General features: G+C 37.9%; 1 protein-coding gene and 1 long non-coding RNA gene across 5 annotated transcripts in view; one reads left to right on the plus strand and one right to left on the minus strand.

The window, feature by feature from the left end:
• Positions 1-24,763, minus strand: part of LOC148055535 (uncharacterized) — a 79,369-nt gene that overhangs the window by 43,351 nt on the left and 11,255 nt on the right. Inside the window, exons 1-4 of one of the 3 annotated variants that reach the window (XM_087760074.1) lie at positions 21,609-21,649; positions 17,478-17,541; positions 15,302-15,382; positions 14,443-14,500 (exon numbers count right to left, since the gene is read on the minus strand). The gene's annotated coding sequence lies outside the window, so the exon portion shown is untranslated. Of the gene's footprint in view, positions 1-14,442; positions 14,501-15,301; positions 15,383-17,477; positions 17,542-21,608; positions 21,650-24,763 lie in introns of those variants that run through there. The other 2 variants (XM_087760072.1, XM_087760073.1) reach the window with 2 other exon arrangements.
• Positions 16,989-24,763, plus strand: part of LOC148055536 (uncharacterized) — a 29,656-nt gene continuing 21,881 nt past the window's right edge. For both annotated transcript variants that reach the window (XR_015705292.1, XR_015705293.1), the window contains exon 1: positions 16,989-17,039. This is a non-coding gene — a long non-coding RNA (uncharacterized LOC148055536). The remainder of the gene's footprint in view (positions 17,040-24,763) is intronic.

The raw sequence follows: 24,763 nt of genomic DNA on the forward strand, positions 1-24,763 counted from the left end.
TGATTTTAGGAGTGGGAAGTAAAAAGTAACCACAAATGTTGCGAGAGCTGAGGAAGAAATGGAGAAGAAAGGACTGAGGTGTCAACGGGGGAGCGGTGAGGGGTGATCTCCTCTCCTGCCTTGAGGCCCTGCCCGTGAAGCGCTTATTGCATGTTGGAGCAACTGATGTATAAGCAGTCAGTTCCTTTTTCTCATTGATTTAAATTCACATGGCGTAAGAGTAATTTATGATAGTAAAGATGAAATAATGAACCTAAATTCAAGGAAGACGAGAACGGCAATTTGCTATACTGATTTATCAGTTTAGACTCAACAATGATCGCTGCCCTTGGAAGCACATATCTGCCTTGAGCTGAAAGCAACAAAAACTGCTAAATAATGACCTGGCGCTGGGAACCGTTCCTTTCTTCCCCACTGTGTGCCCTGTAGTAGGTAAAGCCAGGGACACCAAGCAAGGGAATGGCTGTCAGCACTTTTATTTAATTTACTGCAATCACTTTTCCTGCTGCTCGGCGTTCATCTGTATTTTGAACCTGCTGTTTGGCACCAGTGGAGGAGGGTTACCAGTACCTCAGAGGAGAGCGGAATTACTTGGATGTGCAGCAGAGGACAGACGGACAGAGAAGTCGGCTGCCTGCCAGCTACTTACTCTTCCATTCTCTGTCTTTTTCAGGAGCGTGCTTTCACAAAACTTCTTCTTTAAAATAAAGCGTTCTAAATGTATCGTTTTGTGACTGCGGGTGAAGCTAAATTGCAACTCAGAACAGCATTTTCTGTTAAGGCACAATTAAACTGTGATTCAAAGAGAAAACTTGATACGCTGCTTAGATTGTGGGGCTTTCTGAATGCGAGAAATGCAGAGCAGGAAACGCTTTACATGTGCACTAATTCCTGTACTATAGTCCCTCATCTTGTAAGGTCTTGCAAGGTCTTGCCAGGACCCCAGTGCAAACGAGTTAGCTGTGCCCTTCCTGTACACCTCTAAGGAAAAAGTCCTCCGTGGTTTGCAGAAGCTGGTGATTTAGCTGGCAGAATACCAGAGTGTAGACATGTACAAAGAAAATATACAACAAGGTGTTTTTATATATCTCCTATACGTAAAAGTGTATATAAAACATATAGGTACAAAAAAGTAAAACAGTAGCCTAGCAAGTTCCTGAAAACATTTGTGTTAGTATAAGCAGAAGTTATTTTCTTCAGTAACCTGTAAAGGAGAATGCTTACAAACGGCTGCCAGGAATGGGGTTAGCAGAGGAAGCTGTAATGAAGATAAACAAGCACCTGCGTTACTGTAGAGACTGCAAGGAAAAACTGGTGTGGTGTCCGAGTACGGTAGTAGGGAAAGGGACAGGTATAGCCGACCTCAAGAGAAGTGACTTATTGAGTAATGGGGAGTTTTTCGAGACATGGGAGGCAGTTCCACATTGACCTCTGTTCAATTATTTTATCTACTGTCTACATTTGTGGGGTTTTTTTCCACATCCTATAAATAATCTCTTACATTGTACTTAAATTCTTCTGTGAACTAACTGCAGAAGTAAAAGTAGAATATTGTAACCACCAGAAAAATTCAAAATATGTACAATAAACTGAGTTGCCAGAACTAATGGGATGAACCAAGTAGAGTGGTTCTTAAAGGCAAGGCCTTTCTCAAAATAATCTTCAATAACTTGAGACATTAATAAGCAAGATGATCAACAGCGTAGGAGGTTGATTGTACAAGGCATTTTCTTTTAAGAGGAAAAAAGAGTAAGAGATGTTTAATTTCTACAATCAAATTCACTTGGAATTGGAGTACTTTCTTTATACGGTAATATTTCAAACTGAAAAATTGAAATTAATAATTTAAATTATTCAGTTACACCTCTGTGTGAGGAGTGTTCTCATAGGTGTTGCTAACAATTTCGTACCAGCATGTCCATTTGTGAGCTGCAGGTTCAGCTTTGCCTGAAATAAACCTGCAGGTGTATGTGCAAAGATACATGCAGCTGAAGTGGATTGTAACTCTCTTTAATCCTGGGCTGATCTGGCCGCGTATGCTACTTTAACACATGAAAACAGCTGTCTCCCCAGGCTCTTTCTGAGAACACATTCTGTTATGGAAGGTGAAGCCGTTCAGCCACCTTTATGAATCTCAGATAAAGACAGAATTACTACCAAACCAGTTCTCCAAGGACGAAAAAAGATCAGGAAGACTAGAAATATATTTCAGGTCATGAATTTAGGATTATGATGTGAATCAGCAAGTACTGCAGGCAACTGAAACAGTGCAGACCACTTTACAGAACTGCCGTCCTCACCTCTGCAGTAAAATTACTTTGAATATAATTTCAGGCAAAAATAAAACAATTAAGTACCCAACCACTGAACAGGAGAATTTCAGTTTTACTGAAAATATAACCGTTTGTTGTTACTTTGAAAGCTTTAGTTTTCATAAAAATTTCCTAGTGGGCCTCGTAGGAGAGTTTGAAATTTCAATGCATGCTATTAAACTTTCACAGGAAAAGCTCTAACAAAAGAGGAACTGCTTTTTTACCATTGCCTGAGTATAAAAAATGTTAATCGAGATTGCAAGGAAAGTCAAATAGAAACCAAAGCAACACACAGAGAAAATCATGCAACCGCAACGTACGACAGTTATTTCTGATGAAATAATGTATTTCATAAGCTTTAGAGCACATGTTGGATTGTCACCAGTGAAAACTGGTAAATGCTGGAGGCCAAAAAAAGCCTGACCAGATCATGGAATAAAACGGTAAAGCAAAAGCCAGGCTTTGTCTTGAAAAGTTTACAATCCAATTAGTTGAGACAAAGAGTGACAGGTAGAAAAGACTGCTCAATGAACTGACTCACCTTAACATGCGTTCATGAACCAGGAGGAGTAAACCCCAAGTTAAAATACATCTTCGTGAAATAGCATATTGGGCTGTAAAACTCCTTTGCTTGAGGAGTTTTCAGCCAGAAAACTTCAAGAAATTATAGAACACCTAATACACTTTTCTGAGAATGTTTTAATAACACTGGATTAAGAAAACATTAAAACCAGTGATGTTCCACCTACAGAATGAAAACCATTACAGCATTTCACAGCAGCAATGTAATTAAGTCTGTGTTGCTCTAAGAAACTGATTATGTGAAATGCATACATTTAAAACCACCAAACTGTTCAGAGCATGTAAAATCCTGCACTTCATTTAGTAAGTGCTTGTCTGCATAGTTAAGTTTGCTGATTGCTGTATGCATACCATTATCAGACTTAGAGGCACGTATCATTGCCTTCCATTTTAGATATTAATTTTCATTTCAGGAGACCCTGAACAGCAACAGATTATAGAAGACAATACATGAGGGTGCCTATCTAAGCATCTACTGTAATACCTTCCCTACAGCGGGCAAAGAACTAAGAAAATAGACGGTGGCATCTGAGCGGAAGATGGACATCACTATATAGAGCCCTGTTTCCTTCTGTTGCCTGACCAGTAAACATTTTTCTGGTCAGTGCTATGTTTTTCAAGCTCACAGCACATCAGGTTTTAACATGTCAGATGTTCTTGTCCTGTTTGTTTGCATGGACAGTTTAAATTTTAACACTAAACCTGCAGGGTGCTTCCTGCTGCTCTGAAATATTTTTCTGAAAAATATTTTAAACAATAAACAGCATAAGCTTATGCTTTGTAGATACTCTGGAAGGTCTCCACTTGGTGTTCTGGAAAGTTCTTTTATGTGGTAACAGGTTTTAAACTATAGCTTTTAAGTAGTTCTTAAATGGAGCATTTAAGATAATTATATGGGAGGTTAAATACGTGAATAACCAATGACTGAAGACAAGTGCATGTATAACGCTAATACAGACAGAATCACCTGTTGAAACTGCTTAGTTGGTATGAATAACTTTTATGGAAGAATAAAGGCATATTTCCTGCAGCTCTTTCATATAACATTTGCGCTGTTCAGTTTTTCAGTAAAGTCAGGTGATGAGGTGGTGAATTTTTGAAGAGATAAACAGTAAATATCAGTTAGGGTCTGGTGGGATAGTTTGGCAATTAACCATAAATGTTATGCTTGATGGAACTTTGGGAGATTCATGAACATTTTTGCTTTCTTCATGGTCTATATATCACGGAAAGGGAGAACTGCTCATGAAAGCGGAAGTCCTGCTTGGCGTGCGAAGTCTGAGCCAATGGACTTTGGAAGCACAACTAGTCTTGCAGGGCTTTTTAAAGTGAAATTCAGATGCATCGGGGAGTTGGGTGGAAGATTTTCAAGAAGCATTCAGGAATTCCTCATGCTTTTTGGATTTCACAATAAAAATGATTTCTGATGTTATCATATGTTTTTCCCATTCATCATAAAACCATTGAAATGACACAGGACTTCAGAGCAACCGTGAACCTTTACTCATCAGCATGCAGCTATCCAGAGCTATAGAACTATATCTGCTTCTAGTTCTTATATACACTCACATATACTTCTCTACGTCCTTTCACATACCAAATGCCGTTCAGTAAGATTTTTCTCATCTGCACGGGGAAAGTAAGTTTATAAAGCAAGGAATTGTGAAATTGCCTCCAGATCCTAAGAAACCCGTGATTCCAGGTCGCCTTTTGGAAAATGCTGAGCCCTTTTGATTGAGATGGCATTGCTTAACAGCTCAGCTTTTACAGATATCTTACCATACTGCTGTTTTATCTTCCTAGATTTTCGTAGCAATAACAGCAGGCTGCCTGAAATACTGCAGAGAGAAATAAGGGAGTATGCTAAAAAGTCAGGTTTATCATTTGCTACACTGCAAATTATCCCTTCTTCACTTAAATTCATTTAATACTATAAACTGTAATGGTTAGAGACACGATGTAGATATTACAGCTTCTATTAGCTGTTTCTATCGTAATTATCTACATTATTTTTCATTTGCCAACTTGCATACATTACTGCATGAAATACCCTACCAGCATTAGAGGTATATAAATGAGAATTAAAAAGAACAAAAGAATAACAATCTGCTCAGGGAAATTCTATTATTATTTTGAAATTACAGGCTTTACTTTTGTCGCTTTATTAGAAGACTTCTTTTTTCCTAACTCATGAAATGGCCAGTAGGAGGCACAACAAAAGATCCTGAAACAATTCCTGTCTCAGCTGTTCGACTGGGGCATTTCCCTTTACCCAAGGCTTTTCACAACTTGGCTGTCTGGAATAAGAAAACACAAAAGACTTGATTTTCGCAATAATGTTCGTGCTGTATAAGTACAACTGTGTCACACATTCCACATGATGCACTCTCGGTAAGTATTACAACCTCTGAAAATTGGACTGGTAGAACTACAGAGCAACAACAGAGAAGCCACGAGAGGCCCTCCTTCCCACAACTGAAACGCGTTAGGCACAAGAGAATTGAAAGCAGCAATATGCTTGGCTTGAACAGGCTGGTGATTTAGTCCAAATGTGAAGATGACAAGTATGTAATAGATGTCAGATAATTAATGCCACTGTCTTAATAGCACATTGTATTATTAGCTTCCCACTCAGTGATATTGTAATCCGAGGGAGCAGGGATGCAGCAAGGGGAAGGAAGACACTCACAAAGCTACTCACACTAGGCTCTTTCTTGAACTCAGGAAATAATAGCATCAAGTTTAGAGGACTGCTGACTCTAACAAACTGTAAGTTGCTAGTCTTTGACCCTGGCTTTTGCCTTTATCTTGTGGAAAATCTCACATTTACACATCCTGGCTGTGTCTGTGTCTACACAAAAATCATCATGTGTCTGCCTGGATGAGCTGCCATATTGTACATGCAGACAGGGACAAAGTTGCATTACCTTCTGAAACAAATAAGTAAACTGAAGTACTAGCATTTTGTTCAGCTGCTTTTATCAGAAGAGAGAATGTGTGAAAACAATTATTTCAACTGGAGTTTAAGAGTCTTTCAAATACGAACAAGACTGCTCCGAAATACCTATGTCATAAGTTAACAAGTTATTAGCTGTGATCATTTTGTGGCAACTATTTAGCACCACAGACTGAGACCTCATCTCCCCACAGCTGCATGTCCTGGCTCGTATTTTGCACAGTATGACAATGGCCACATTGTGTTAAATGAGTTAGGACAGGTATGGATGCAAATGTTAGTTTGAAAACAAATATGCAAAACAGAGCATAAAAATAGAACTTATTAACAGAAATAAAAGTCAATATTTATGTTAAAAATACTTTCAGTGAGAGAGAGGAACTGGACACGTGAGAAGTGGAGAAGGAAATGTAACATAGCCGTACAAATGCAGCAGATACAACCCTCAGCATTTTTCTGACCCAGTATCTGAAGCTGTGGAAGGTGACTCACATGCTAGGGGGGTTGTACCTGCACGTACATCACCTAGCAGAGGAGGGGGTGTGGAAAAGCAATGACAACAATGGCCTCTGTCTCTCTCTTGCATTTGGCACCTGGGATCATTGAGCAAGAGAGAGACTGTGCTGCCGCAGGTGACTGAGCTGCAGGTGCCAACTGAATGAACTTCACCCGTAACGTACCAGGCCTGGCGGGTCTAGGTGGGAGCGACGATGAAAAACTTAAGTTTTGTCTGCTGGATGTATCATGAGCAATGAAGTATGCCGTATTATTGTTTAGTTTTACAAGGATGTCAACACAAAAAACAGTCGAAATAAGACACAAACCAGATCTTTAACAGTCTAATCAAGCTTCAACTCCCTGCAAAGGATAAATGGACTCATTAACATCTCAGAAGTCTGTCTGGCTCACAGGCCAATTAAGTTATGATAATATCATCCGCCCAGCACTTCAGACTCCACTGATGTGCATTAATAGGCAGACAGTGTTTAACAAATGCTTCTACATGTCAAAGGTAAGGTTTCTCTTGAGGTTCCTACTCAAACTAAAATGTAAAGTGAACAATTATGTATCCCTTTGTCATATTACTGATCATGCTTCCAAAAATAGGAAAGGATGTCCTTCTCCCCGTTGCTTCACCGCACTTGCTTTATAGCTAAGAAATTCAATAAAAATTAATGCTAAAATTATGTTTCTTTTCAGGGTCTGTCCTCTTCAGATTAATGTTACATAAATACCATTGCTTTCATTTTTTCCTCTAATAAAAATAATTTAAAATGTACCATCAAACTGTGTAAGGAAAAGAAAAAACACCAAACCTCTCAAAAAGACAAAAATGAGAATTGGAAGGGTGTTCCAGGAACCAGTCTGAGAGTTGATAATTTCTCCTGTAAACTCTAAATGGGTGAAATCTCTTATGACATTACTAGATTTCTTTGGAACCACAGAGAAATTATTTTATGACAAATCAGGCACATTTAAATGCAGCAAAATGTCTATAGTTATACATAATAGCCATTTCTGTGCGTTCTGATATATTAGCACTGACATTTAACCACAGAAATGTTTCACAATCCTTTTTTATTATGCTCATTTCTCAAGAAGTTTGGAAGCTAGATAAATCATAAAAAGGACCCATGTAATTTGGTTACCAGATTGATGCAGGCTACAGACACACACTCGAATAGCATCACAGCACAAAGAAATGGTAGGTGCTTCCAGTTCCCACAAATAATGCAGGAGCTGGCTTTAGCTGTAAATAAAGGCAGTCAGTCCTAACGTTTGCAAATTCTATGAACAAGAAATAACACCATATATAAATTTAACAAAGTGGAATGTGGACTAAGGCTGTCAAGAGTTACTAACAGCTGACAATCTACTTGCCCTGTGAATCCAGGCATCCGTTCAGAGCCCTCACCTCTTTCTTTCCCTGCACATGATGGACCTGTGTATCGTTCCAGGAGGGTAAGAAACAGATTCCAGTCATCATCGGGTACAAGTTATGGCATGTTAGCCATACCAACTGCCGCTTTGCTTTCTGTAACTATGTCAGCTCTGTGGCGACTCCAGCAAACCCACAAAAAATATTTTCTGCTGGAGTCTACCGGACTCACCACACAGCGACATCAATAAAAGGATCAATAAAAGCTTTTTCTTGGGTTTCAACCAATCCAGAACTAATTAATACCTACAAACTGTACCTTCTAGCCTCATCACAGATACCCTGAAATCTAGAATGTCCAGACCCCCTGCAGAATTGCGTATTATCTGAATGCTTGCAATCAAAATATCCCATTCCAGAGCAGGCGGATGCTTCCATTATCCCTCAGCGGGAGACAAGTCCATTTCCTGAACCTTCATAAAGTTACATTGTGAGGCTTTCTCCCTTGACAGCACACGTATACTTTCTGGAAGCGTGATATAATATTTAAATAAAAGGGTGTTCTGTTTGCTATATATATATTACATCCAGACAAGACTTGCTTCCCGAAATTAGCTTACTCAGTTACAATCATCAACGGTAGCAGCAATGTCTCCCAACTACGTGCTTGGATAGGGTTAGTCGTTCAGCCTTGCAGAGAGCATATCACAAAATAGCGGGTGTGCCACTAGAGTTACATGCCGCCAAACATTTGCAGATCCATGCACTCGGATATGGCTGCAAAGACTGAAATCACATGTCCAAAGCTACCCCCTTGTCTGCTTGAAGATGCAGAAAGATCCCTGCAGCAAAGAATTGTGGGTTCAGCCAGAAACAACATGTTTACAAAGCACTGGATTAGGCTCTGTATGCACGAAGAAAATAAAAATGGCCAACTGAAAGTGCATCTTTACAAGCCAATTTGACAGTAGGTTATTTTTGTTCCTTTCTTCCTCAAGCACTTGAGGAAGTTAATATAAAATAAGTTAGTTTAACTTTTGAGAGTTCATTGACATTCACATATAACATTACTTGACAGGTATTACACCAATTTCCTAATCCATTCACATCATTCCTCTGCAGTCTGCAGAAGGAATGAAAATAAAGCAGGATTATTTCTTTATGCCTAATATTGCTTAATATCTCTTTTGACACCTCTGGGACATGAAAGTCACTATTAATTTCCTTCTAAAGTTAAATGAGATCTACTGAAATTAAGTAAAACAGAAAGGGAAAGAATATTCTGAGATTAATTGCCAATTTATGCACAATATTGCAGGTTTTTTTGTTGCTGACAATTATAACAGCTAACTCTAAATAAATAACCGACGAAATTGAAAACTTCTTCGCCTGTGTAAATATTTGCTTTTCCTGAGCAAACTTATCTCAATATTTTATTCACATAATCCCTCCTGTAATTTTCATTTGAGTTAGTATCACACAAAGGTATTTTCTTGTGAATTTACACTCTTGCAATGGAGATTATAAAAAAAAAAAGAGCAGCTACAAAATAAACTGTTCACTGCTGGTCAGGCTCCTTGTTTGTGGTTGTAATGAATCTGCAGGTTTTTGCTACAGAACTGCGGAAGTTACTGTGCCTCAGAATCGATTTCTAGCTCCCTGACAGTGCCGTCATGCTTTTTCATGCATCCTACCAGTTTTGTGTGTAGTCTCATTTTAGGTTTCCCACGCAATCCTTTCACGAGTGTATTCTCCACTGTACTCCGTTCTGCATGCTCCACACCCTGCACCTGCAAAGCTTTCCTGAAATACATTTCTGAGGAACTCCATGCTACCTTTCCCCACAACGAGTTACCGGTAGGCAGGCTATGTATGATGGGACATATATTTAGTAGTACATAAAACAAAAGCACGTTCAGTGATAGCAGATTTGTTTTTAAAACATCATAGTAGATTGAAAATAATTATAGCAAGTTACAAAAGCTGTAAAAGAATCGGCCACCTCTTTTTGCAGGTAATCAGGACAGCTGATCGAGAATTTTTTAATAGAATTTCCTCCTACTTATTCTGTTAAAAAGCGCAGACTCAAATATAAACGGTTCATAAGATCGACACCTGTGAGTCTGAATTTCAAAAGCCAGGCTCAGTTCGTCATCTTTAAAGTATCACAAGTAAATGTTTTTATTATTCTGACATAAACATTTTTTCACTTTTTTTTTTGATTGTGATTTGTCAAGTCATTATTTTTTTGATTGAGGTTTTGAATTTTCTCCCAATTAGACCATATTTTTTTTCCACGAACTTGAGAAATCAAGATTGCGACATTAATGTCCTTCATGTGTGGTGACAGTCCTTCACTGTGACATTCATTTCCTGCCCAGCAACTCTCCTCTCTTTGGAAGGCAAGACTACAGATCCCAGGGTGTCTGTTTGTATTTTTATTTTCTAAATGGAATTACATAAAGAGTACAGAGAGTGACTGAATATGACTTAACAGAGATCTTGCTCTGCTAACTTTTGTCCATTTCTGTGTCCCAGGGAGAAGACAGAGAGCAGAGAGCAGATTCACACAACCACCCATTTCACCAGAAGCAGCCAAGCAAACACCACACAGGGGTGAGGTAATTAATATCATCTTTTGCCACAAGATAACTAATGCTTTTAAGAATGACCCAAACCCAGCCGTACTTTTAACAAACCTGGTTTGTTCTTGCACAGGTGAGAGAGAGGCCAAAAAAGCTGGTGGTTGAATTAGGAAATGGTCCGAGAAGCCACAAAATCTCGTGACTTGAAAAGCTATGGAAACTCGTTGCTATCTCAAGGTGGAGGCCTGGACCCAGCACAGGAACCAGACTCGAGCCTGGGCTTTGCCAACAAAGGGAGAGACCTAGAGGGACCCTAAGGAGCTGTCTCAGAATCCAGGCTCTGCTAAAGAGTGGAAGAACTGGAACTAAATCTGTGAGAGCACAAAAATGGTATTCAAACAGAAGTACAAGATTTTTCTTTTTAGCTTTGTGTTAGTGAAGATTTGAATACAAAAAAGAAGTTTGGCCTTTAAGGGCTAAAGTACTGTGTCATTTCAGCAACTGAACAGTTAAAATCTGTGTGTGTCTCAAATCAAAAAAGAAAGTAGGAAGAATAAGTATCATGGCGTAAAAGGACTCTGCTTAGACAGCTATATTAGTCTGGTACATATCCCTCAGTAACTTACATAGTAGTTTTTATGCCTTATCACATGATTGTAAGTTGTGGTCTTAGCTACCTTAGCATGGCTGATACCAACAACTGATCACTAAACTTTAGGATCATCTCAGTGGCACTGCTCTGGGCTCATCACTTTTCTATCTCCTTTCACCGGCCACATGCTCTCCTGGCTCCATCTTGTTACTTAAGGGAAGCAATAGACCTCCACTGAAAGACATGAGACCATTTATTTTCTGGAGAAAAATGATGACATTTTACCGCCCACGCTTTTTATGAAGCCTAGATTATATTCCTTTAGTGGCTGCTTTTTATAGCTTTTTCCTTTAACAAGAACTTTCAATGTAAATGTTTTAGAAAAGTATATAAAAACAATAAAGAGAAGAATTTAGAAGTGTAAAATCCCTGACTTACTTCAATCGTCATATTGCATCAGAGCAATGTGCATTAGCCCTTCTTGCAAATCAACCTTTGGTGAAGCAAAAAACCATCAGTTCTCTGACAGTCAATGTTTTGTTATTTACTTGTTGGTTTTACTCTCAAGGAGTCTGGCTCCTAACTGTTATACATTTGTTTTTGATAACTGTACCGGTGGGAAAAAAAGACTAAAAGTGCCATAAAAACATTCACAAATACAAGTACATGGTCATTCCAAAATAGGGAGGTCAATTTACTTCACCAAGATGATTCATGTAAGGTTGTTTTACTGCTTCCTTCTCAAAGTTTCTCTGACACCGAGGTCTATCAGCAGGTGAACGTTACTGCATAAGTAGCATGGTAGCATGGCCCTGGCCACTTCTTGAAAAAGCTGCAAGAAGCAGCTTTCATGCCATTGTTCATTAACACTTTGATCGCATTAGCAAGGATTTGTTGGCAACTGCTGATGCAATAAAATATATGTCTGTTAGGTCTTTTAAATACTTTGGATGTAGAGTCTACTGTGCCTAACCAGGCTGGCACTGCCCACTGTTGGAAAGTGTTGCGTGATTTATCACATTGCCCAGGCACTCTCGTCTGATTAAGTCCCTCTTTCCTTGCTGCTGGGAAACAGAATTGGCAGCAATGAAGCATCTTTAACATTCTGTGTAGTGCAGCTCTAGAGCTCTTGGAATACGTAAGTTCAGATCTTGGTTTAAAAAGCTCCCTAAATGTGATTTTACTTGGCTGCAAATAGGCAACCTGAAAATGAGCAAATAAAATATTACAGCTGATGCAGAAGAAATTTAAACTTCCACCTACCAACGTACTTCAGTCTAAGGTGAAGCTCGATTGTGAGTAAGAGCATGAGTCACTGATGCATTCACACCTCACACTCTCTGCAGCACTTGCAAGCCCAGCAAGTCTGCCACTAGTAACATAGCGAGTGACTACAGGGCACAGTAGCTGGACAAGTGACATACAGCCACTTTAAATAAAGCTCTGTACACCTGTCAGATGGCTAAAAATTTTGGACAGTGCCAACAGCTCGTGATGTGAACGGTAACCTGGCTAATATGCCTAGTAACATCCCATTGAATTGGTTTCAGAAGGAACCAAGCTGAATAATTGCAGTAGTAGCAGTAACCTGCTAGTAAAATGTGACTCTGTATTTGAGGTCAAAGAAAGGCTGAGCTATAGTAGAAATAACCAAATAATAAAATGTCTTTGAGAAAAAAAATCCGTATTTATGTATGATACGGATATAATATGGACAGCAGAACAACTGAGTCTTAAAAGTCGTATTTCAAATGATCTTGCTGGGTTTGAAAAATGCAGAGTTTTCATTGTGTACGTGGGCGTCCATAAAATATGACGCACATTACTCAGGAATACATGTGCCAGGACATATGATGTATTAACAATTAGCAATTCTATTGTTCCTGTTCATTTGTCCAAGTCCCTAACGGTGTGACCAGTAAATGGAAGCACTTTGGACTGAACTGTATAGATGTTAATTTGACTGCATCTGAAACTATTCACTCTAATACTACGATGTGGATAGCTATGCAAGCAGTGAGATTTTGGGCCAGAAACAGTAAGTATGGCAGTCTGGCTCACTGTGACTCTCACACGGGAAAGAAAAGGCATTGATTTGATTCATGGATTTAAACTTTTTCAGGGGTTTCAGGGAAAAATTTATAATTTTTCAGGGATTATGTTCCTATGTAAGAAAGGCCATCCATTTATTCCAGCATTCTGCATTTTTCAAAGCATGCTCACAATAGTGATTATTCCCTCTATGTCCTCAATAAAGAAACTAAGAAAAAACAAGAAATAGGTATTGTCTTTTGTGGCAGCAGCAGAAGTTAATTAATTATACTTTTTAAACCTCTTTACATCCATGCATCCAAGCTACCTAAGACAAAATGAAACCTCCTTTAAAGAAAGGCTACCATCTGAAATGAACTATATAAGGAGCATACTTCCTCACCCAACAAATTGCTCCTTACTTAAATTTAGAATCATGTCAGCTCTTTGTTCATTAACACAGATTTTTCCTATTTTTTGTTCCCTGCAAAACCAACATGTAAACTGGATTCTGTGCCAGCTTGTGCATCACCGATAGGATTACCTATTTCAATAAAACATTTGTGCTGTAGTGTCTTTATCGTTCATGATTCGCAAGCTGAGAAGAGCTCACTGTAGCTCTTCAATCGCAAGTTGGCAGGCATAAAATGGTCTTGTTTGGGAGCTGGTGAGACAAGCAGTCTGGATTCCTGTGGGACAGTCAGGGCAGGAGCCCACACTGCCATTTGAGAGTCAGTTTTGCAGATGTACACTCTGACAGATCTAACACGTATGCTTGTGAAGGGGGGATATCAAAATGTCATGGAAAACATTATTTCCTCTCATTCCCAACCTTATCCACCTCTTTCTATAATTTCTAATATAATTCAGTGACATAAGCAAGGCGGTGCTTATTGTTAGCAGTAATGTGTTTAATATTCCCTCCAGGAATGAACTTATTAAAACAAGAAACGGATCTCTACATGAGCTTTCAAAACCAATATAATCAGGAACAATAACACGAAACTCCCAGCAAGGGGCACTGTTTCGCTAAGCGTCCCACACCACCTATTTTACGCTAAAAAAAAGGTTATTGTACAACTCATCCATTTCACATGAAATGTAGAACAACATACACCTCACAAAACTGTGGAACCTTTTGTCACTTTTAGATGAAGGTAATCACTTTCATTAAAGCATTTCTGCTTATTTTATTCCTCAGTCAACATCTTGTCAGGTATAGGACTTGCAGTTTGGCTAAATTAAGATACACTTCTGAAAAATGAGATGGAATTTACCTATTCACAAATGCTTGGACACTTCAGAGAGAAACAGAGAGATATATATAAAGGATGAACTGTCAAGAAATTTGTGGGGGACATTGGAAGGTGTTTGGAGACAGGATTCAATTTAAAGTGTAAGTGTGATATGCAAGGAAGTAACAAATCCTTTGTATGTTAAACGAAAACAAAATTAGGAGATATTCAGCAGATCCTGCTTTGGGGAGTCTAAAAACAAGCACAAACCTGAACCAGTGTGCTATCATGAAAAGAATTCCTTTGGAGATTTTGGTCTTTTCCAAGACTAAGAGGGGAAAAAGAAAAACTTCAGTCATTAAAACAACAGATTTTCCAAGAAGGCAGTTATAAAAATAAAAAGCAAGGCATGTTTCGTAACAATCCATTCGCAAGCAAAGTATCAGTACTAGATTTGGTATGTTTTGTCTCAAAAATATGTGACCACTGAAACCTTGCCAATGCGTGGACATTCTTTTGCAAATTAGAGTACACGCTGCAAGGAGGGCAACACAATCGAACTCAACAAACTTCTAGGTAGAACAATGCTGTTAGCAGGAGCATACCATTAAAACGCTGTTGAGGAGGTGAAGTCTTATCTCATATTTTTCTCTACCTTAGATTACCAGGATTGTGGCTAATACAGTCAGATCTAGCCTACTCTCTTTTACGGCAATATTTTTTTTCCAGATAAACATCCTCCCGAGAACTTCAGAAGTTTCTGAAAAACATTGTTATCTTATTTTTATGCTACAATTTCTTCCTTTCCTTATGATGTTTTCTGGCTGTTTTTCATATACTTTTTGTAAAGATATTTGTAAGAAAGCATTGGATAAGGACTTGCTTCTCTATGTGTCTTATTTAACGAATTTGAGAATTTGGGGTTTACTCTGAAGAATAAATGAGCACGTTAAACTAATCAGAGTGCTCCTCCAGTAGTTAAACGCAGCAGACTTCAGAGGTACTTGCCCAGATATCAGCTGGGAAATGAACCATGACCTTACTTCTTCATGCGTTTAAAATATTTTAATCTAAGTGTTTTGCTTTTGAAACAAGGAAGATGCAATAAGGAAAACAACTGTCCTCTTACCTCTGTTAGTCTAAGCAGCCAGCCAGTGCCCTGCAGATTGTTTAGTTCTGGACAACAAGGGAACGATGCAGTCGTGTAATCCTTTGCAAAGACAGAATGCAGAAACAATGTTAGACAGTTTCTTTGCCACCACTTCTAACCTACCTCGTACTTGGCTGTAGAGCACTCCCTTCCCTACTCTGCTTTTGCTGTGAGGTAGAGCTATACTACCAGTAGTTATCCAGCTGCCTGTAAGACTTTGCTGCCTTCTCTGAGAGTTTTTTTCACCCACTTTGACAAGTCAGGCTAGGAAAGAAGGCCAGGTCTTGGAGGGATATAATTCTTCTTCAAAGAGGCATTATGGTTCATTTCCTTCTGTCTGTAATACCGTGCTGCGGTCACAGGTGAAGCGACAGCTAGGCAGTCTGCAGGGGCTACAGGAGGAAGTGCCTTTTAAAGCTTTCTAAATGGTCAGAATTTGGTCAGGTCTGGGCCTGAAGGACAGATTGGGTGAAGAAGCAGAAGACTGTGGCTGCTTTAAAACTACATTTTTATGAGGTCTTCTCTTTCTTTCTCTCCTCTCCATTTTTAGCATTACGGGAAGCTTAGTCTGGATTTCTGACATCCTCACAATTTATGATGTTCAGTTAAGGAGTTTCTTTTCATTCTAACAAGAAGCTTCCACACTAGATGCAGTCGGGAAGTACTTTCATGGTTTCACGGTTATAGCAACCCTTGCAGACCTATTTCTGAGGTGTGTTCTGATTTAGGGTATGTTGCAGAAGTACTGTCACAAACCAATGGAAGGGCATGCTGTTCATGTGATTAAGGCACAGTAAGTGGGTGGCTGTTACACTGATTTTTCTTCAGCTGTTTCTACTTAAAGGAACACATGAAAGAGAATGTTAAATTTTTTTGTTTACTTTTATAACTCTCTTTACTACATAAACTCAAAGGAATGAAAATGTGCTATATACTTTTCTCCTGCTCAGCTCTGTCCAAATCCCAGATGATGTTTAAAAGAAGACTTCAAAAATTGCAGGAGGGAGTCTGTTGTTTCTCAACTATTTCCTCATCTAATATGCTCAGAGACATAACATGATGTGAATTTGTGACCCACTTTCACTCAGCAACTGTTCCTCATCAGGATTTATCATTGTACCTCAGTTTCTGCACGCACGCCTGTACCTCTGCAGGAAGACTATAATTTCTTTTTCACTGCAAATGGATTGCTTGGGATAAATACATGACTCTTATTTTGTAGGCAGAGAAGGTCAATAACAGCTTCTATGGAATCTCTCCATAAAATGTGACAATAAATAACAGTTTAACCTCTAATCTATATTAACAGACTACCTTTATTGTTTGACTTGTGTAAAGACAAAGACAGGTAATCCAAAAGGAACAGTCACAATAGAGGCTAATGACCTTCTTTTACAAGAATGTAGATACCAGTGGGCAAAAAACATTTCAGCTTCAGCATCATGCAAAGGGCTATTTAGCAAAGAAACACTGTGTGTTAGTTGTTGAAACTTTTTTGTGCATTCCCCGAAACAAATTACACTATTCTGAATATTTTCTTTTCTGTGCAGTAAATAAAGTCTTTCATGTTGACAATGCTAATATTATATTTTAAAATATATTTGCATTTGTGTTTTTTGTCATTTTTTATTGCATTGTATAAATCCCAGAGCAGAGATCCACTAAGCTCACTTTGAGAAAGCCCTGTTTCTTGGGATAGCATCATGCAGTGACACAGGTGATCATATAGCATTTCAATATGGTTTACTGGCTGAATCTATGGAAAAGTTATTTCAACAAGAATTGTGGATATGAGTTTGGAGTACAAGTCAGGAAGGTTATTTTTAAGTGGTTTTTTGGTTGAATTATTTCATATGAATAATTTTCAAGGGTGACTATTCCTAATGCAAAGTAATCTTAAGATATTTTAGTCTCATTAGTGCTTTAAATCTACTAGATAATCATGGGAAGGATGGGAAGGGGGAGCAAGAAAACAATTTTATTACGACTTGTAACTCTGGGATTTAGCAAAGCCACTGTGGCATTGGGGGGACAGAATAAGAAATGACTAGTTAACATTTATTTTGAAGGAAGAGTTATGCACATTTTGTGCTCTAGGTAATAAATGTTTTCTAATGCATGAAGATATCTGTGTAATTAAGCTGTTTTTACTTACTTTTACATTTTAATGATGCATAAGACAGGTAGCTGGAAATTCTCTTCAATTTTAACCCATGTACCTAGAAATAAGAAGTTAATTTTTATTTACAGAAATACTGACACACACCTGCTGGTTATTTAATTTGTTCTTAAAAATACATCCTCTTGTTTAAGAATATCTTAAAAGCTCATTCGTTTCATTTTTAGTCTCATTTTTCACTAAATGAAAGAATCAATTTCTAGATAATTTTTAAAGATTTTTTTCTTCCTCTTCCTACTTTATGAAGCCTATTTTTAATGCCAAATGGTAAAAATCTCTCATACATGTTAGCAACTGAGAAGGCAGTCTCATAAGGTGTATTAGAGTTGTATTAATGTGAGAGGTGTTTCCTGAAGGTACTGAACATAAGTTCTAGGATAGTTTGTCTTATCTTAGTGTAAGAAATATGAAAAGAAACCCACACTTCTGAGAAGGGGAGATTTTAATTTTCTTTTCAATTACTCAAGGAGTTTGACACCAGTTCTGTAAATGTACAGAGTGTGTTTTTCAGACTTAGTCTGATTAGTAAGAAATTATGACAGATCTTCTCAGCACTGTGGGAAACTTCAGTGACGCTTTTTGAAAATGAGGCCTTGCAAACACATTGGCCTTCCAAAACGGAATCACCCAAAATTGCTAGTCTTTTTTAACTCCACTGTTGGCTTTGTGATTTAGCTTTCCGTTTCTCACATTTTCATTATGTGCAGTATTGCGTATATCCATCCTAATAAATTCTATTACTTGGAACAATGGGGTTAAGCATAATTCAAATCCTGAATTAAATGCAAATCTAGCACCAGAAAAATGGATTAAGTAGTATGATAGGATTTGAAATGTAAATACTGTGTCTTTTCTGAACATAAAGTTTAACTAAATAAAGGAAATGGATATTTGCAAGGACTAATAAATTCAGGCTAGTATTTGTATCTGTAAGTAAGAGACTAATAAAATGTGTGCACCATGAGAACATGGAGATTGAACACTGGTGGCTTTGGAAGTAACATACAACTGCCTCTGTAAACATTTTTACTCATTTTTGGACAAATGGTCAACTGGAGGAACCTTAGGAGAAGAAGAATGTCCTTTTTGCAGGGTCAGCAAGGCTTTTTTTTTAATATGACAACGCACAAGTATTTAATTTGTTTGTGACTGAAAGAGTGAAGCCTTCCTACCCAGTGGATTTACTGCAAGAGTATTGCATTATTTCTTTGAATTCTGAAATGGAAGAAGAAAAGGTTTCAAATCATACCAGCAGCCAGATAAGTGAGACCTTAATTGTCATATATATGTGATATCAATACGGAACAACTTTAAAGATTTATGGCTGTGTAGTCCTTTGTGCTAACATGTGGCTCAGAGTAATACGCAAAGGAGTTTGGCTGTAAACCCAGGACAATATGCCTAGATTTCGGCTCAGTAATTATTCTTGGTTGCAGGGAAAAAAATGAGGGTGCTATTTTCCTATTCTTTTAACAGGGAAAGAGCTCTTTCAGGGAAAATACTACTTTGTACATAGACAAGGGAATTCAAATAATTATTTGATGTTTAGAAACATGGAAGACCATTGTGGCGTTTTTTCATTGCAAGTACATAAATCCCATAAATATGGAAAATGTACCCCTGAGGAAAAAAAGCGTCCTATTTGAATTATGCCAAACAACTTTCTTGACAACTTGACACGTTTTGCCAAACAAGACTTTGGCAACATAATGCTGCAGATAATCATTATAAGGCCACACCGTTCAAGCTCGTTACTTTTCTTAAATGAACCATTTCTAGCAACTAGGAAGTAAGACAACACGAGGCAAAATGTTTCTTCTGTATTAATCCATTTGTTTCATTGAAGGTGAAAAGAAGCAACTGCAGGCAAAATTTAGTTGGCTGTGATTGCATACATGCAGCACATACTTCCATTTGCCATAGTCTCATGACAATTGGAGACAAAAACATAATTGCTCAACATACTCAGAATACATAACAACAGGTCATGACTAAATTCTGCTCTCCTCCAATTTAAAGTCAGAGAACCGCATATTTGGATTTAAGTGCAAATGCAACCCTCTGAATTTAGCCCATGTTCCTTCTAAGTGCTTTTGGCAAATGTAGTTTCTTTCATGATTCTTCACAAGCAGAAATAGATATAGAAATCAAAACTGACTCATGAAGTCCTAGGGAAGGCAAGATTTTGCTTACAACACTTTAAAGTTCATTTGAAAATTCCCTGATTATCACTAACGTTTCCAAAAGTACTCAGGAGTTCTGCTCTGTGATATAAAAATAGTTATCTTGTTTTTAACTCAACTCTCTTTCAAAGATATTTATCTGAAATTTTGGTTAAATTTGCAGCCCTTAAGACAAACAAATAAAATACTGGTAAGTAGCAAAGATTAGTTAACAGAAAATTGGACATAATCTTAATTTTCTTTCAAGGTCATTAGAATTTTTATGTTGCAGATAAATAATATAACCCATTTCTTTATTTGAAATTAATTAAAATATTTAAATATTCAGCATATGCTACTAGAAAAGGTCATCTGCTCTCTGGGTAGATGGGGTTCTCTTGTAACATAAGGAATGTTAATAGTGCTGATCCTAAAAGCAAATGGTTTCAAAAATGTCCCCATCGAAATTTGAAAATAAATATGACTATGTGTTCAGGTTTCCACTTACATACTACAACATTGCCTAGTCACATAACAGAATAGCTTCTGCCCACAACAAGCCATCAACTATTTTGACCTGAGCCTTCACGCAAAGTATTAATTCGCTTTGCTGCATAACACAACCAGTTCTGCTATCACCACAGACAGCTGCTGTGCATTGCATTAGAAAGAGATACGACATAAATGTCAGCAGAAACAGTGCTAAATTCAACGTCTAGCTTGTAATTTTGTTCAGCAGCACCTTTGTACATCTGAAATATGTGAAATATGTTTTTGGCTTGTTAGACAACAAATGACACTTTGGTTTGCTAAGAAAGCTTCCAAGTTATGAAACAAAACCAAGGGAAAGGCGCATTGGAAGCGTCACTTGTGCTAAGGTAGTTGTGCCTGGGGTAGTGGATAGAATTTAGCCACAGAGCACAGCGAACAAAGCTAGTTTTATCTTGCTTCTCGGCAAAGTAAATTAGTCTTTACTTCTGCAGTAGGTTTTCAGTGGCAGATAAGTTGATGCAAAGATGGCTCAGAATCCCAACAGTATGCAGCATACAGTATAAATAAAAATTTGAAAGATCTGTTCAATTTGACTTGCATTAGTTGGCCTCTAATAATTATCCACAAGCTGGTGCTGTTTTCCTGTGAGTTTTTCTCCGCTAGCAGAGCCATTGCCAAACCAGGGCTCTGCGGCAGTACAGCACGTCACCCGGCAGCCTCTCCGGGAATCTATGCCTGAAGAGCTCAGTTGCTCTAGTGTAGAAGGCTGCCATGCAAATCTGCTAAAACCAAGATAAAGCAAACAAGAGCGTTTAAACTGTGTGCTACTATCCCTGTCAAAAGCAAGGAACAGGGACACTTCATACAACACACTCATCCTTTTCTGTTCAGCAACTGGAAAAACTTTTGCAACACTATTGCTGTTTTATTTGGCAAGTTATGCTAGTTCCCACGGACTCATCATTGGTCCATACAGGGTCATAACAGTACAATCTGGCTTTACAGTCCTCTGAAAATTAGCCTGAATATCTAGAGAATATTTTTAATACTTACAAATTTTTACAAAAATACCATTAACCAATTCAAGTTACTTCCTTCTGGAAATGCAGGCATGTGCTCTGACCTAGTTTTATGCATTTATTTCTCCACTTTTTTTTTTTTCCTGCCCCCCTAATTAAGTGGACTCTGCACCGTTCTCCCTAGCTTTTGGAAACTTCCAAAACATGACGCGATCTCTGAGAAGACAATGAACAGCACACAGAAAAACCTGAACAAATTTCTATCCTACTTCACGGACTACCAAGTCTAGTGCGTTTTGAACTTCCAAAATTTAAGATACATCCTGTAGAAAGATAAGAGAACCTATTTAAATAGCAAAGGCCAATTTTGCCAAATTCAAAATAGAAACATTATATTGTTCGAAAAGACTGAAAGGTATAAATTTTGCACTTACCAATGTAATAATAAGATTTCCTTAAAAATAGATTAACTTCAAAAGTCTTTACCATTAGCATACTGGTATTTTCCATTATTTGCATCTGCTAGCAACCTTTTTGTCCTTCCAGGAGAGAATGGTTGTGCTTATTTACACAAAATAAAGATAGCTTCACTTCGTAAGTTCAATATTTTGGGCAAGCAATAATATACCAGTCTGCTGGCCAGTCTTAGCAGGAAATAGTCCTAGTGCTGATCACAACGAGATGATTTGTGGTATCGGCTCATTTTGAGAAGTTTAGCAAACACGTTATCTCTAGCAACAGGTCTGATGAAATGTTTATAAGTTCAGTCTGTCCTGTTCTGCCATTGTTGGTGGTACGCTTGTTACCAAAACAACCTAAAAGTCTTTTTTCTTCATCATGGCCTTCGGAAGGTCACATATAGATGATGTTTCATCATGATCTAATATTTGAAACACGTTTAAAGATAAATTCCTCATGCTGTCAAAACATTTTCCTGAATTTAAAACTTTAAATCTTACTTATAATGAAGCTTGAACAACTTTATACTGCAGAAAGCTTTTAACTGATAATCTGATCTTAATGTAAATAGGTTCCGTTTTGTCCAAATAACGAATATGCCAAGTTGTACAGTGGATTATCTATGTGACTTCAAAAGCTTACTTAAAACTATGGTGAGGTGGCCATCTATATTTGTTTAGTTAAGGACCGCTACATGTCCTCCAGGACGCTTGAGCCAAGGCTGACTCATAATGAGAGAGGGAAAATTGTATGGAGAGTCAATCAGAAGGAAAGAGAAAAAAATACGCAGTCTGTATAATGTATTTCTTCAAGATTCTGAAAAGGCATCAGGTTTGTTAGGACTCTTTTTAGATTCAACACATTTTCTGTTTCAAACAGTGTCTTTAAAGTGCTTAAATTGTTACTACGATCATGTCACACACACATTTTTCCCTTTAATTTCCAGTCTTGTGGACTGTCAGTTCAAATGAGTTCTTTCTAATCCTGACACTACCAACATTAGGAGAGATTTGCAGGCTGCGGTGATTCCATCACCTCTGTGCTGACGAGAGGGTCTCTGCTTACGTGTCACCGTCTAGAACCTCATAAGAAAAGCTGCTGATGCAATGGAAAAAGAAGCCAGCTCCCTACTTCTTAGCTGAGTTGGGCCAGTGGGATTATTGTTTGAAGCAATGTTTCTTTAATCCTTTTTCTTCATCTAAAGTAAGAAGTTATAACTGAATACGCACATCATGAAGATCTGATTGATAAGGAAGTACATTTAGTCATCTTCAGAGTAAAGCAACACTTCAAATTTCTCAGTATTATATATGCACGGAATATTTATTATATGGAAATTCAGAACTACTCCTCCCATGCCTCAGTGTGGCAGGAATGACTAAGAAGCAACAGAGCAAGTTCTCTATTCAAGATCTTCTCAGCAGCTTCTCTAATTACCTCCACAGACAGAAACTTCTTTCCAAGACAGACTTTTTTGGATTGTGCAAATGTCTTTTGGTTCTTCCTACCTTTTGCTTGTGGCTAAGGGCCTCAGGAACTTCCTTCGTTACTTCACTAGAAAGATGCCCATGACAGCGTAAGGGAAAACGTACAATACTTTCTATTTGCTATGTACGTCATCTCTTATCATTTTTGTTTCAGCTGTCTGAAAAGTAGGGGTTCCAGGTCTACATATAAAACAACTCTGTTTCTGGATATCTGAAAGGGTTAGAGTTGTGCCACTTCAGGAGCAATGAGCATATAGTAGCAGAAGGAAATCAAGTAAAACAAAATGCTCCATTGCCAAGAAACAGAATCCGAGATGACAAATTGTATAACTTACTATTATTAATTACACTTATCTATGGACTACTATAGCAGTGTGAAATATCTTAAGCAAAGCCATAAAAACAGTTTCATACAAAATTCTAGTAATGTAATACTGGCTGCTTGCAAGCCTACAATGCCTACAGACACTTCTTCTATCAGTAAGACCTCCAAAACATGCGACAATCCCAGATAATCTGCTGAAGTCACATTACATTTTCTTTTCAGCTGCATACATTTTGCAGACATGTGCTTTTACAGGAACTTGTGCTGAAAATTAGAATTTTGCTCTCATAGGATCTCTATATAAGATTTCACCAAAAAATGTATTTGGGTCTGTCAAGATCAAATTTCTTTTTGTTTATACTCCTTAAATCCTGAGACAGAAACAACTTGTTGCTAGTTAATAATACAATAATACTTTACATATAATTTGTTTCATATTCTGATATATTTCTCCAGTTTGGACATAAACACGCAAGGATAGAAAGAGAGATCTTATTTATCATTTAGAACAAGAGTGAATATGTAAGTTTTTGATGAAATTGTACTTTGGCCAGCATTTCTAATAACACCACTTTGCCTCCCACCTTGCCTCCTGAGTACCAACTCAGGAAAAAGCGTGTCCTTACTGAATGATCGTATGTCCTCTCTGAACCAGCAGTAAGCGCTCTTACCGAAGGTCATTTCCTGCTTCTTCACAGTTTGGTACCGATCCAGACCAACCTTGTTTAGCCTGAAACCAGACAGTGTCAGAGTTTGGGTCATACGGCTTCAGGCAAAATGAACTGGGCCTAGTCGTTAAGCCAAATGTTATGTATAATTTCAGTTTAAAAAGAAGAGTAATATATAAAACAGCACAGTTTATACATGCTGAGTTCACAGCTGCTGCTTTTGTTTACCGATGCGTATTTCTACTGCATACACAAGCTTGAGCTTTCCTGTGTTAAGGCTGTAATACACTGGTTCAGGGAAATAAGACACAGATGGAGGTTAGCAGAGTAAAATAGACGCAATGTAGCACACAAATATACAGATACTTTACAGCTCCTACTAAGTGTGCACTTAGGTTTCATGTCAGACGTGTTTCACCAGGATAACAGCAGATACTAAAACTAAGCATGCACAGGCAATGTCCCTATTTAATGTTAATTTGACAACAATGACAGGAAAATTAGAAACTTTACAACAGGACTTTCCATGAACTTCTGCAAACAAATAAAGCAACTACAAAAGTGCATGAATCTCAACAGCTCTACAACAGCTTTTGCATGTGAGATGTCTAAGCACGTTTTCACTTGGAGTATCTCAGGGTCCACAGAAA

Source organism: Nipponia nippon, unplaced genomic scaffold (assembly GCF_047370975.1).
Source record: "Nipponia nippon isolate SJK-2023a ecotype South Korea unplaced genomic scaffold, ASM4737097v1 scaffold_21, whole genome shotgun sequence".
Lineage (NCBI taxonomy): Eukaryota > Metazoa > Chordata > Aves > Pelecaniformes > Threskiornithidae > Nipponia > Nipponia nippon.